Source organism: Mobula hypostoma, chromosome 24 (assembly GCF_963921235.1).
Source record: "Mobula hypostoma chromosome 24, sMobHyp1.1, whole genome shotgun sequence".
NCBI classification, from domain to species: domain Eukaryota; kingdom Metazoa; phylum Chordata; class Chondrichthyes; order Myliobatiformes; family Myliobatidae; genus Mobula; species Mobula hypostoma.
In genome coordinates this window covers 37769452-37784315 of record NC_086120.1, presented here as the reverse complement: position 1 = coordinate 37784315, position 14864 = coordinate 37769452, and positions in this window count along the sequence as shown.

The following is a 14864-nucleotide window of genomic DNA, read 5'->3' as shown; positions in this document are numbered from 1 at the left end:
CACATAGTTTTCTTCTGGGTGCTCCAGTTTACTCCCACATTCCACAATGAAACATATGGATTAGGGTTAGTATCTTGTGGGCATGTTATGATTATACTTGCAGGCTGCCCCAAATGATGACACAAATGCCAATTTTCAGTGTATGTTTCAATGTACATGTGATAAATAAAGATAAATTTTAATCTTTAAACTTCTATCATCCTTTTCATCCATTGAATATTAACTGTCCTCTCCACCAAACCAATGGACGCCAGATGATTTGTGGAATTGTATGCACATATTTGACTAATTCCTTCTAGGAATTCAGAAATTCAATGCCAGTTAAATGGCTTCATTACAAGTATGCAAATTGAAAATCACTCTCAGCTTTGTAATTGGTGAAGATTCTTCAAGAACCTAATGATTGTCGGAAAGTAACTGTCCTGAACCTGGGGCATTGAGTGGGCAACTATGCCACAAGGTCGCCTTTTGTAGCAGTAGCCATATTCCATGGTTTCCTAACACAACAGGGTATTAAACAGAGATGAACTTCATTGGAGTTGGTTTTCTTGTGAATTAATTAAAACTGTCTTTGAAGCATTTGCACGCATTCTTCGAGAATGTAATAAAAAGGGGAAATGGTATATGTAATGTATTTAGATTTGCAGAAGGCATTCAAAAAGACACCACATAGAAGTTTACCAAATTAGAAAACAGTGCACAGAGTTAGGTACGATACTTTGGCATGAACAGCAATTGCACAGAGGTGCAGCGGTTAGTGATGCTGACAAACAACTCCAATGACACAGGTTCAATCCTGACCTTGGGTGAAATCTATGTAGAGTTTGCACGCTTTCCTGGTGCATGTGGGTTTCTTATTTATTTATTTATTTATTTATTTAATAAGATGCAGCATGGAATAGGCCTTTGGGCCCTTTGAGCCATGCTGACCAGCAACACCCAATTTAACCCTAGCCTAATCACAGGACAATTTACAATGAACAATTAACCTACCAAGCTGTGTATCTTAGGACCGTGGGAGGAAACCCACACACTCACAGGGAGAACATACAACCTCCTTGCAGACAGTGGTGGGAATGTGTGCACTGGTTTCTACCCACATCCCAATAACTTTTTGGCAGGTTAATTGGCTACTGCAATTACTTCTGATGTATGTGGGTGGCCAAAGAAAAAAGGAGAAGGGGCATATGGGACATCTAGGAGTGCTCTTCAAGCCTGCATAAATTCGATGGGCTGAGTGACCTCCTGTGTTAGAAGAGAATATTTGAAATATGGCTAACTAACAGAAAACAAACAGTTGGTGCCAGTAAATAGTGAGCTTCTGAAAGTATCACTTTGGGGATTTCAACTATGTTAAGGGCTTGCACATTGTGGCTGAGTGGACCAGACAAATTCACTTGTGATAATAAAGATAGGAAGGTTAGCATCAGTTATTTCAGGTCCTCATTACTAAAGACTAGTTTTCTTTTAAAGCCAACATAATCGAATGAATTTAAGCGCCATAATTGTGATGCAAATATGTGAAGTCTCACCTCTGGATCGCTAATCCAAGACGCCAGTCTAGTAGGTGAATGCTAAACCATACCTAGCACAAATAGGTGATGTGAAAAACCTTTCAACCCTGGCCCTCTTCAGTTCTGCTCAGCCTTTCTTCACTCTATTTGTAACTTAAACATATGGTACTCTTCCTCCTACAGTGATAGTATGTAAAGAGCTACATTTTTGCTCTATCATCGCTGTACTTTTGGCTGACATACCAGCCTTCATTCACCTTTGTCTCACCACATTTACAAGAGATAAGGTAGAAGATCATTGTGGTTTATGTAATCTACTCACTGCAATATATATTTGATTATCGTTAATGATAAATCCCAAAACTAGTTAGTGTCAGTGGTGTGGTGGTTCATCTTCCAATCACAGGTTTAAGTGTGCAAGTGACACTTCAAAGATCTAATCACATCCTCTAAGCGGACACATCAGTACAGATTCAAGTTAAGACTACATTATTGGAGATGCCATCCTTTACAATGAAATACATCATTTGCACCAGACATAACATAGAAACATAGAAAACCTACAGCACAGTACAGGCCACTCGGCCCACAAACCTGTACCAAACACGTCCTTACCTTAGATATGACCTAGAGTTACCCATAGCCCTCTGTTTTTCTGAGCTCCATGTACCTATCCAGGAGTCTCTTAAAAGACCCTATTGTATCTGCCTCCACCACCGTCACTGGCAACCCATTCCACACACTCACCACTCTCTGCAGAAAAAAACTTACCCCTGACATCTCCTCTGTACCTACTTCCAAGCACCTTAAAACTGTACCCTCTAGTGATAGCCATTTCAGCCCTGGGAAAAAGCCTCTGACTATTCACACGATCAATGCCTCTCATCATCTTATACACCTCTATCAGGTCACCTCTGTCGCACCAAGGACAAAAGTCCAAGTTCACTCAACCTATTTTCATAAGGCATGCTCCCCAATCCAGGCAGCATCCTTGTAAATCTCCTCTGCACCCTTTCTATGGTTTCCACATCCTTCCTGCAATGAGGCGACCATAACTGAGCACAGTACTCCAAGTGGGGTCTGACCAGGGTCCTATATAGCTGCAATATTACCTCTCGGCTTCCAAACTCAATTCGACGATTGATGAAGGCCAATGCACCGTATGCCTTCTTAACTACAGAGTAAACCTGCACAGCAGCTTTGAGTGTCCTATGGACTCGGACCCCAAGATCCCTCTGATCCTCCACTCTGTCAAGAGCCTTACCATTAATGCTATATTCTGCCATCATATTTGATCTACCAAAATGAATCACCTCACACTTATCTGGGTTGAACACCATCTGCCACCTCAGCCCAGTTTTGCATCCTATCAATGTCCCGCTGTAACCCCTGCCAGCCCTCCACACCATCCACAACACCCCCAACCTCTGCGTCATCAGCAAATTTGCTAACCCATCCTCCACTTCCTCATCCAGGTCATTTATAAAAATCACAAAGAGAAACGGTCCCAGAACAGATCCCTGAGGCACACCACTGGACACTGACCTCCATGCAGAATATGACCTGCCTACAACCACTCTCTGCCTTCTGTGAGCAAGCCAGTTCCGATTCCACAAAGCAAGGTCCCCTTGGATCTCATGCCTCCTTACCTTCTCAATAAGCCTTGCATGGGGTACCTTATCAAATGCCTTGCTGAAATCCATATACACTACATCTACTGCTCTACCTTCATCAATGTATTTAGTCACATCCTCAAAAAATTCAATCAGGCTTGTAAGGCATGACCTGCCTTTGACAAAGCCATGCCGACTATTTCTAATCATATTATGCCTCTCCAAATGTTCATAAATCCTGCCTCTCAGGATCTTTTCCATCAGCTTACCAACCAGTGAAGTAAGACTCACTGGTCTATAATTTCCTGGGCTATCTCTACTCCCTTTCTTGAATAAGGGAACCACATCTGCAACCCTCCAATCCTCCGGAACCTCTTCCGTCATCATTGATGATGCAAAGTTCATTGCCAGAGGCTCAGCAATCTCCTCCCTCACCTCCCACAGTAGCTTGGGGTACATCTCATCCGGTCCCGGAGACTTATCCAACTTGATGCTTTCCAAAAGCTCCAGCACATCCTCTTTCTTAATGTCTATATGCTCAAGCTTTTCAATCCACTGTAAGTCATCCCTAAAATCGCCAAGATCCAATTCCGTAGTGAATACTCAAGCAAAGTATTCATTAAGTATCTCTGCTATCTCCTTCAGTTCCATACACACTTTTCCACTGTCACACTTGATTGGTCCTATTCTCTCATGTCTTATCCTCTTGCTCGTCACATGTTTGTAGAATGCCTTGGGGTTTTCCTTAATCCTGTCCACCAAGGCCTTCTCATGGCCCTTTCTGGCTCTCCTAATTTCATTCTTAAGCTCCTTCCTACTTGCCTTATAATCTTCTAGATCTATATCATTACCTATTTTTTTGAACCTTTCGTAAGCTTTTCTTTTTTTCTTGAGTAGATTTACTTTGTAAGCCCTTGTTCACCATGGTTCCTGTATCCTATCATCCTTTCCCTATCTCATTGGAATGTACCTATGCAGAACTCCTCGAAAATATCCCCTGAACATTTGCCACATTTCTTCCGTACATTTCCATGAGAACTTCTGTTCCCAATTTATGTTTCCAAGTTCCTGCCTGATAGCCTTATATTTCCCCTTACTCCAATTAAACATAAGAACATAAGAAATAGGAGCAGGAGTAGGCCATCTGTCCCATCAAGCCTGCTCCGCCATTCAATAAGATCATGGCTAATCTGGCCATGGACTCATCTCCATCTACCTGCCTTTTCCCCATAACCCTTAATTCCCCTAGTGTGCAAAAATCTATCCAACCTTGTCTTAAATATGTTTACTGAGGTAGCCTCCACTGCTTCATTGGGCAGAGAATTCCACAGATTCACCACTCTCTGGGAAAAGCAGTTACTCCTCATTTCCATCTTAAATTTACTCCCCTGAATGTTGAGGCTATGTCCCCTAGTTCTAGTCTCACCTATCCGTGGAAACAAATTTCCTGTCTCTATATTATCTATCCCTTTCATAATTTTATATGTCACTATAAGATCTCCTCTCATTCTTCTAAATTCCAGCGAGTACAGTCCCAGGCAACTCAATCTCTCCTCGCAGTCTAACCCCCTCATCTCTGGAATCAACCCGGTGAAACTCCTCTTCACCGCCGCCAAAGAGAGTATATCATTCTTCAAGTAGGAAGACTAGAACTGCACGCAGTAATCCATGTGCGGCCTCACCAGTACCCTGTACAGTTGCAGCATAACCTCCCTGCTCGTAAATTCAACCCCTCTAGTAATGAAAGCTGAAATTCCATTTGCCTTCTTGATAGCCTGCTGCACCTGCAAACCAACCTTTTGTGATTCATGCACAAGCAGGTGGATATAAAATATGCCAAGGAGCTATTTGAAGAAAAGGGGAAGATATCATAACTACTTCATCGGCACTTTCAAAGAATACAACAGATTGTTTTCTTAATCCATTTTATCTGTTAGGAATGCAACAAGCTTCATAGGAATTGGCTTTGTATCTAAATGGTTGCTATTCTGTACAAAGAACTAATTGATATTCACAATACAAAACTAAGTTGAAGTAAATTGACAATCTCAATGGAGAATTAAATGTTTGCATTAAATATCTAACGGCTGCTCATGAGGTTGTGATTAATATGTGTGCTTAAAGCTTTGTTCCGGAGGTAACTAACATGTTCAGTCTGGGAGTAACTCACTTCCCAAATGTGATATCCCTCACCTCATTAAGAATTAAACTTCAGCTTTTGCTTCCAAGAATATTAATCATTTCTTCCTTGTACACACAAAATAACGTTTCTGAAGGCACATGATGAGTCAAGTTTACTGCATTGGTACAGAATTTGATAATGTTCTATTGGTGCATGGATTTAGGACAAATGTTTGTTGAAATACAAACATTTTCATCACATTTAGACATGTGCCCTTAATCATTTCCTTGTGAATAAGTTTCAACATTTGCCTATAATTTGAATAGGTAGTCAAATTGTTGGGTGGCGGGGTGGAGATACGTCGCTACTGAAGGCACTCCTTCCCACCGCTAGTCTGCAGGTCACCCTTGGGCAAGGTGTAGCCACTGCTTAGCCCCCAATCAAGGTTATGTGAAGCGATGGGAACAGGTGGTGGATACCGCAAGTCCTGGTCATGCAACCACTGACGCCAGGCGGACAATCTCTGAAGAGTATTGATAATGGCGGGTATTGTGGATACGATAGGGTCTTTTAGACTTTTGGATAGGTACATGGAGCTTAGAAAAACAGAGGGCTATGGGTAACACTAGTAATTTCTAAGGTAGGACATGTTCGGCAGAACTTTGTGGGCCGAAGGGCCTGTATTGTGCTGTAGGTTTTCTATGTTTCTATGTTTTCTATGTTACCCTTCTTGTAAAGACACTGCCCAGAAGATGGCAAAGGCAAACCACATCTGTAGAAAAATTTGCCAGAACAATCATGTTCTCCATGATTGCCTACATCATACGATATGGCACATGATGATGATGATGATGAGTCAAATCGAAATAAAGTATCTTAGTGAAGTATCTTAGTCAGAATATTGATGTCCAAGTAAATTGATACAGAATGTCCTTTTCCCACCACAGAGAGCTATGGAGGCTGTGACTGAATATGATTAAGAAGGTTGTAGATAGATTTCTAGATGCAAAAGGCTGCAATTGAGTTCTCCAACTTCCATTAATGTCCCACCTCCCCTTCGTAACCCATCTGTTATTTATTTATTTATTTATTTTTCTCTCTGTCTCTTTTTTCTCCCTCTGTCCCTCTCACTATAACTCCTTGCCCATCTCTGGGCTTCCCTCCCCCTTTTGTCTCTCTCTAGGCCTCCTTTCCCATGATCGTCTCCCTTCTCCAGCCTGGTATCCCTTTTGCCAATCAACTTTCCAGCTCTTAGCTCCATCCTTCCCCCTCCTGTCTTCTCCTATCATTTTGGATCTCCTCCTCCCCCTCCCACTTTCAAATCTCTTACTATCTCTTCTTTCAGTTAGTCCTGACGAAGGGTCTCGGCCCGAAATGTCGACTGTACCTCTTCCTAGTGATGCTGCCTGGCCTGCTGCGTTCCACCAGCATTTTTTGTGTGTGTTGGTTGAATAAATATAGTAGTTTGATTGTGGTCATATTAAATGCCAGGGTTGTCCAAACGTTTAGAAGAAACAAAATGTTGATATAATGTTGAAAGTATTCTGATTGGATGCATTATAGCCTGATACAGAGTGTAGTGGACTCTGCCTGATAAATCACAGGCACATCCCTCCCCAGCATTGGTAGTACCTACCAAGGTAGCACTGTCTCAAGAAGGCAACATCCATGATCAAAGGTCTTCACCATCTGAGCCATGCCATCTGTTTGCTGCTAATATCAAGCAGGAGGTGCAGGAGCTTGAAGGCCCACTCCACCAACTTCAAGTGGCCCCCAGAACCACTCAGTTACTGAACCAACAGGTAAAATGCTAATCCATACAGTTTAGCAACACTATTATCACTTTGATCACTGTATACTACAATGGGCTTTGTTTTGTGTTTGTTCTAATTGTTTCTTTCCTGTAGAAGTTGCTTTTCTTGTGAATGTTGCTTGTGTAATTCTCTGTGCCCATGATGCTGCGACAAGTAAGCTTTTTATTGCACCTGTGTATACATGTACTTGTGTATATGACAATAGACTGGATCTTGACTTGTAAAACTGAATGCCAGTTCCAAATCTGATGCTTAGGGTGTGAAGAAGCTGACGTTTACTGTATCTGATTTGAGCACCGAGCCAGGTTCAGGGATTAAGGCATGAGGTCATGGGCGAAGGACGAATATCAGTGCTGAACTGACTGCAGCTGTGGCCTATAGGCATCAGGTTGCTGCACGTGCCTTAGCACTGTACTGGCTCTCGAGCTGTGGAGACTCTGCGGGTCATGTTCCATGTATTATTTGTTTGCCTTTTTTATTGTTTGTATGATTTTTTTTACTTATTAGAGTCTTTGTTATGTTTGGGGTTTATTTTTGTGGATTCTATTATCTTTCTTTGTTTTGCAGCTACCTGAAAGAAGATGAATCTCACAGTTGTATACACATACTTTGACAATGAACGTTCTTTGAACTTTGAAAGCTGCACCAACCAGAAAGTGGACTCTGAATGAATTCATGGTAGCATGGTGGTTAGCACGATGCTTTACAGTACCAGCGACCCACGTTTAATACTTGCTGCTGTCTGTAAGAAGTTTGTAGGTTCTCCCTGTGACTGCTTGTCTTTCCTCTGGGTGCTCCGGTTTCCTCTCACAGTCCAAGGGTGTACCGGTTGGTAGGTTAATTGGTCATTGCAAATTGACCTGTGATTAGGCTCGGGTTAAATTGGAAGTTGCTGGGTGGACCAGCTCAAAGGTCTATTCTGCACTGATCTCAATGAATAAATAAATTCTATAGAGCAACAAATAACACGTATGTTTTTACAGCTACTTTCAATATGAGCATCAGCATTGACCTAATCACCTTAACAAAATTACAAGGACACTGATGACACATTCAGCAACTGGTCACAGGAGACCTAACGATTTTGGTTACTAAGTCACAACAAACAGTGAATGAACAATCATTAGAGAGTCAGAGACTTAATTAGACCTTGCAGTTGATTGCATAACAAATAATTTAGAGTGATTCATCGTGAACTTTCAAAAAAGGTGATGTTGCCAAGACCACTGGGCTGTAATTCATTCCTTTAAGGAGAACCAAACCTACAATTATTCATGGTGTGTTCAGTGGAAGCTGACTCAGGCACCAATGTATCAGCAGCAGCATCTACTAAGATGGCAACAGCATTTGTTTGCTGCTCTATCCTTTTCCTAATGTTTTGATAAAATATTTATATTCATGTGCATTAGATGATATTTGTGCTCCACTTGTTAATGAGTTAGCTCTTTGAAACAAGTTCACATATTAATTGTAAGTAATTGAAATAAATAAAACACACAAAACTTGCAATGTCCATATTAAAAAAAACAAGTCTGCATTTACATTTTGAAAAAGGTATATAAGATTATGAGTGGTATACAGTGCCTATAAAAAGTATTCACCCCCACCTCCCGCCCCTTGGAATTTTTCATGTTTTATTGTCTTACAACATTGAATCACATTTGGCTTTTTTGACACCGTTGAACATTGAAATCAGATCTCTACAAAGTGATCTAAAGTAATTACAAATATAAAACACAAAATAATTAATTGCGTAAGTATTCACCCCCTTTAATAAGACATACCAAATCATTACTGGTGCAGCCATTTGGTTTTAAAGGTCAGATTATTAATTAAATGGAAATCAGATTTTTGGAAATCTGTGTGCAGTCAAGGTGTTTCAATTGACTGTAGTAAATATACACCTCTATCTGGAAGGTTCAACTGCTGGTGAGTCAGTATCCTGGCAAAAACTACACAATGAAGTCAAAAGAACACTCCAAGCAACTCTGTGAAAAAGTTGTTGAAAAGCGCAGGTCAGGAGATGGATACAAGAAAATTTCCTAGACACTGAATATCCCTTTGAATACAGTTAGGTCAATCATCAAGAAGTGGAAAGAATATGGCAGAGTTGTAAATCTGCCTAGAGCAGGCTGTTCTCAAAAACTGAGTGACTGTTCTAGAGGAGTTACAAGCTTCAGTGGCTGAGATGGGAGAGACTGTCTCATACAACAACCAGTCACAGCTTTATGGGAGAGTGGCAAAGAGAAAGCCACTGTTGAAAAAAACTTACATGCAATCTCAGCTAGACTTTGCCAGAAGGCGTGTGGGAGACCCTGAAGTCAGCTGGAAGAAGGTTCTATGGTCTGATGAAACCAAAATTGAGCTTTTTGGCCGTCAGACTAAACATTATGTTTGGCGGTCAGACTAAACGCTATGTTTGGCATAAGCCAAACACTGCACATCATCATAAACACAGCATCCCTACCAGGAAGCATGGTGGTGGCTGCATCATGCTGTGGGGATGCTTCACTGCAGCAGGCCCTGGAAGGCTTGTGAAGGTAGAGTGTAAAATGAATGCAGCAAAATTCAGGGAAATACTGGAGGAAAACCTCTAAGAGAATTGCCATTTGGGAGAAAATTTGTTTTCCAGCAAGACAATGTATAAAGACAAAGCTACACAGGAATAGCTAAAAACAACAAAGTTAATGCCCTGGCGTGGCCAAGTCAGAGTCCAGACGTCAATCCAATTGAGAATTTATGGCTGGACTTGTAAAGGGCTGTTTCACTCACGATCCCCATGCAATCTGACAGAGCTTGAGCAGTTTTGTAAAGAAGAATGACAAAAAAATTGCAGTGTCCAGATGTGCAAAGCTGTCCACACAGGCTCAAGGTCGTAATTGCTGCCAAAGGTGCATCTACTAAATATTGGCTTGAAGGGGGTGAATACTTATGCAATCAATTATTTTGTGTTTTATATTTGTAATTAATTTAGATCACTTTAGAGATCTGTTTTCACTTTGACACAAAAGAGTCTTTTTGTTTTGATCAGTGTCAAAATAGCTAAATTAAATAAACTGTGATTAAATGTTGTAAAACAATAAAACACAAAAACTTACAAGGGAAGGTGAATAGCTTTGATAGGCACTGTGGGTAGGGTAAATGCAAGCAAGCTCTCTTCACTGAGGTAGGGTGAGACTACAGCTAGAGGTCATGAGTTAAAGGTGAAAGGTGAGGGCAAACTTCTTCACTCAGAGGGTGGTGAGAGTGTGGAACGAGCTGCCAGCGGAAGTGGTGGATGTGGATCCAATTTCAACATTTAAGAGAAATTTGGATAGACACATGGATGGGAGGAGTATGGAGGGCTATGGTCCAGGTACAGGATTTGGGACCAGGCAGAATAATAATTCAGCATGGATTAGATGGGCAGAAGGTCCTGTTTCTGTGCTGATTTGTCCATGACTCTATAACTCTATCCATTTCCAATTGATATTATTTACTGGGAATTTAGTTTCAAATTTAAACAGGCAGAACTCAATTATTTAAGCCTGTTAGTTTTTTGATTTTTGAACAGAACCTACTATTTAATCGTCCATTTAATCAAGTAATTACCCTAGACCCAACCTTTTTTTATGCGATCAACCAATACCATTAAGCATGGGGTCTGTGGACTTACACAACAGACAATACATTGATTGTTCAGAGAGTGAATGTAATCTTTTTCAAGCTTTCAGGATGTTCGCAACTTTATTATGTTTCACAATGTAGCAATTAAAAATGAAGGGAATAACACCTTATGGTGGTTTCCTTCCTTGTTGGCACTTAACCAGGTGTAAAATATAGAAGCAGGTTCTGCATCTTAGTCCCAGTATTCTAGCCTTAAGCGATGTACAGTTCACAGTCCGCATGACATCCACCGGAGGACTCACTTTTACTGATGCATGGAACAAGCTTTTGTGGAAGAATATTCTTTTTTTGAATGTTCTGTGTTTGTTTAATAGACTTGGAAGATCAAACTTGCGGAGGCTGTGTAATAGATTTGCTGGACTGATACATGGCAAAGTTACACACATCAATCCATATTCCATGGATTGGTGGTGAATTGGTTTGAGTTTTCATGGGATTAAGTGGAATTCAGAAGGTAGAGAAATACCACACTGGTCAGGCTAACTAGAGTTTTGTGTGTGTGAGGGATTCTAGTTTGACAATCAGGAGGAAGCCTTTGAGGAGTGAAGAAAGTGAATAACTATAAAGTTTGGAAAATTTGTGCTGAGTTAATTATCAGATTTAAAGCTGGTATATTTTTGCACATCAAAGCTGTGAAGAGGTATGGGGCAAGGTGACATAAGAAGGCACAGAACAGCCACATCAATAAATATCAAAATAGGGTGGCTTGTATTTGATCCTTTTTTTATGTGACAAAGTTTATACGGTTAAGAATCATTTCAGTTCCAAGAATATGCATGAAGCAAAAAAAGGAGAATCACACTCTAAACTTAAAACTTTCCACAAAAAGGAATTTAATTGGTATCACTGTGGTACCAAACTTATGCAAAAGGTTTTAATGTAGTTATTCACCAGTTCCTTTGAAGCAAGTGCAGTAAAGATACTTCAGGATTTCATTTCACCTGATGCATTCTGATTAAATTAATTTCTCAAATCCCCTTTTACAATTAACATTCGTTGTGACATTTATTTTTTTTATATCCAACAGATCAACTCAGAGTCAGAACGTTCCAGGTTCAAATCCTGCTCCAGAGACTAGGGGAAAGAATTAGGGTGATATTCTGATTCAGTGTTTTGGGAGGCCTGCACTGTCAAAGTTGATGTCTTTCAGATGAGTTGTTAAGCTAAGGTTGCTGTTGCTAAGACTCCCCTTACATCCTTCAGAATTATTGCAGTGGAATTATTTCCAATAACTGGGTCAAAATTTATACCTCAATCTCTATTTCCAAAATAAATAATCAGGCTATTATTATATTGTTGACTATAGAGGCTTGCTGTGTGCAAACTGACTGTGCACAAGAGGGATATGGAGGATGCAAGAAATTTGTTTTTTTCTATTAAGAGCTACAGGACAAATGTTTTACATCCATACACTTGATACGCACTAGAAATGTGTCTTGCAAAATGTGTCTTGGGCTGAGTGCAGGTCGGTGGGACTAGGTGAGAGTAAGAGTTCGGCACGGACTAGAAGGGCCGAGATGGCCTGTTTCCGTGCTGTAATTGTTATGTGGTTATAAAATTATATATTGACAAGAGGAGATTTTCTGACCACTTCTTTTCAAGTATAAGGCATGCCACTTTATGATTTACGCTTTTGACCAGTACAGAGAACACAGGGGCTGAATTATTACTCCTTTGATGGGTAGAACTTTATGTTAACCCATGAATCAAACTGACACAAGGATAATTGGAACCCCAGTACCTTTAGGGTCCCTACTGTGCAATATGACTACAAATTAAAACACTATTTTGCACAGGTAACAATTGAAATGTCTCCTAAGAGAATTAAAACCAATAATTAATAATCATTGATAATTGTACAAGGTTGTATTCTAAGTTCAATTGTATTCTAAGTTTTGAGAGACAATTGAACTGATGCTTAATGTTTAACATTGGTGCCTTATTATAATGATATGAAATGGAACCAGAAGTAGATTACATGTCTCTTAAGGCCGTCTGACAATCATATCATAGTTGATTTGTTTTTTTTTTCAATTTTTATTTTATTGAGGTAAAGCGGGGAATAGACACTTCTGCTCTTCAAGTCACGCCGCCCAGCAATCCCCCAATTTAATCCTAGCTTAACCACAGGATTAATGAGCAATTTACCTACCAAACTCACAACAGAAATATTTATTTATTTATTTATTGTTGTTTGGTTTTTTTATTTGTAAAATTTGTCTTCTTCTGCACATAGGTTGCTTGTCAGTCTGTTTGTGGAGTTCATTGCCACAGATGGCTGTGGAGACCATGTCATTGAGTATATTTAAAGCAGAGGTTGATAGGTTCTTGATTAGTAAGGACGTCAAAGGTTATGGGGAGAAGGCAGAAGAATGGGGTTGAACGGGATAATGAATTGGACTCAATGGGCTGAATGGTCTATTTCTGCTCCTATGTCTCATGGTTATATGGTCTAAAGCTCACTTGTGTGACATACAGTATGCCATCCAACCAAGCTGCTTATAATCAAACGACTGTAAGGGCATTCAGATGAATGAATTAATATCTCAGCGGTGTAAGAGAGTTAACAGAGATCTGGGGCCTGTGAGAGAAAGCAGTAAGTTAGGCTAATATCTTACTTCCGAACCACGCATTTGAGGCACGTTCATTACTGTGACTCATAAAATTCGTTAAATTGTAATTGTTTCAATGCAAATTTAAATAATTGAATTTGGCTTTGGTCAGATTTAATGACACCGTAAAGCAATCTATCAGATCCAATTGTTTCAAAAAGTATCAGAATAATTGTTCTTTAAACTTGGTGATCAAATTCATTTTTATGGAATGGTCTAAAAAATTAATGGAAATGCACAAAGTGCTGGCAGGCATATTATGTAGATGTTTACTTCTATGAATCATCTACTGTATATTGTTATTATTTTGCAACAATAGAGTTGATACTTATTTGTCATTTGAAATGTGTCTTTAATAAAAGTTTCTCCAACCTTTTCTTCATTCTTTTATAAGATGCTGCCTGCAATGGTTTAGTGGTGTTGAAAGGAATGAAAGTCCGCACGCAAAATACTGCACTGTTTGTATGTGAATAACTTAGAGATGTACAGATAGAATTGATTATACGATGACACAGGAAACTGCTGGAATCTGGTACACCAAACATTCTGCTGGAGAAAGTCAGGGTGTCAAGCAGCATCTGCTGTGTACATACATCTACTGATACTTCTGGACACATCTTCAGTGATGTTTCTGGAATCATCGGGTGTTTCGGGTCTTTCAACATCATACAACCTCCTCCAGGTGACCCAGCCGGGGCTGATCAGACCCCAGCTTGTGTCCAGATGGCTAGCTACTTATGACTCCATGGCTCCCCTCTTTTGAGCCACAGCCATCTTGAGGCCCTCTCTGCCGTGCAGCATCTGGGGGCGGGAGGGGGGACAGAATTGTGTTGATGTTTTGAGTCAAAATCCACATCAAGTTATATGATATTGGACTGGCTGCTTTTCTGAATGGGAAGGATTAGTTTAAGAATGTACTACTAACCTTGTTAAATGTTCCTGAATAAACATAAGAGATAGTACCAGGAGGAGGCCATTTGGCTCTTTGTTCTACCATTCATTGGGATCTTGGCTGATTTTCTACTTCTATACTATTTTTCTACCCATCCCCACTAACCTAATTTCTTAACATCCAGAAATTTATCCACTTTGAATGAATACAATGACTGATCCCCACAACCCTCTGGGATAAACCATTCCAAAGATTCACCCATCTCAGTGAGGTTCACCAACTTCTGTGTAGCCTACTTGTTCTTCTGAGATTGGATTGGATGCACGTATTATGTTACATGTTTCAAAGATTTTTCCTTTTCCACAAGAAAGCAGATTCCATCATCAAAGATCCCATCATCCAGGCTATGCTCTCTTCTCGCTGCTACCATTGGGAAGGTGGTACAGGAGCCTTAGGTTCCACGCCATCAGGTTCATGAACAGTTATGCCCTACAACCATCAGGCCCCTGAACCACCAAGATTAGTAAGAACATCCATGCATCTAGTACCACTGATAAACATGAAATCTCCTTTGTTGGTTTCCCAGTGAAGAGCTGGCTAATGGCAAGATACAAAATGAGATATCTGCTGG